This window comes from Sinocyclocheilus anshuiensis, unplaced genomic scaffold (assembly GCF_001515605.1).
Source record: "Sinocyclocheilus anshuiensis isolate Anshui unplaced genomic scaffold, SAMN03320099.WGS_v1.1 scaffold618, whole genome shotgun sequence".
Lineage (NCBI taxonomy): Eukaryota > Metazoa > Chordata > Actinopteri > Cypriniformes > Cyprinidae > Sinocyclocheilus > Sinocyclocheilus anshuiensis.
In genome coordinates, this window is record NW_015547657.1 from 364,920 (window position 1) to 365,348 (window position 429).

The window sequence follows — 429 nt, forward strand, 5'->3', positions numbered from 1 at the left end:
AAATTTACTGACCCCAAACTTTTGAATGGTAGGGTATATTGTTAGAAAAGATTTCTATTTTAAATAAATGCTCTTATTTTAACATTTTTATTCATCAAAGAATCCTGAAAAAAGTATCACAGGTTCCAAAAAAAATATTAAGCAGCACAACAGTTTCATGTGACACTGAAGACTGGAGTAATGATGCTGAAAAATAAGCTTTGCATCACAGGAATATTTTTTTTATTTTACATTGTAATAATATTTCACAATATTATATATACAGGTGCATCTCAATAAATTAGAATGTCATGGAAAAGTTCATTTATTTCAGTAATTCAACTCAAATTGTGAAACTTGTGTATTAAATAAATTCAATGAACACAGACTGAAGTAGTTTAAGTCTTTGGTTCTTTTAATTGTGATGATTTTGGCTCACATTTAACAAAA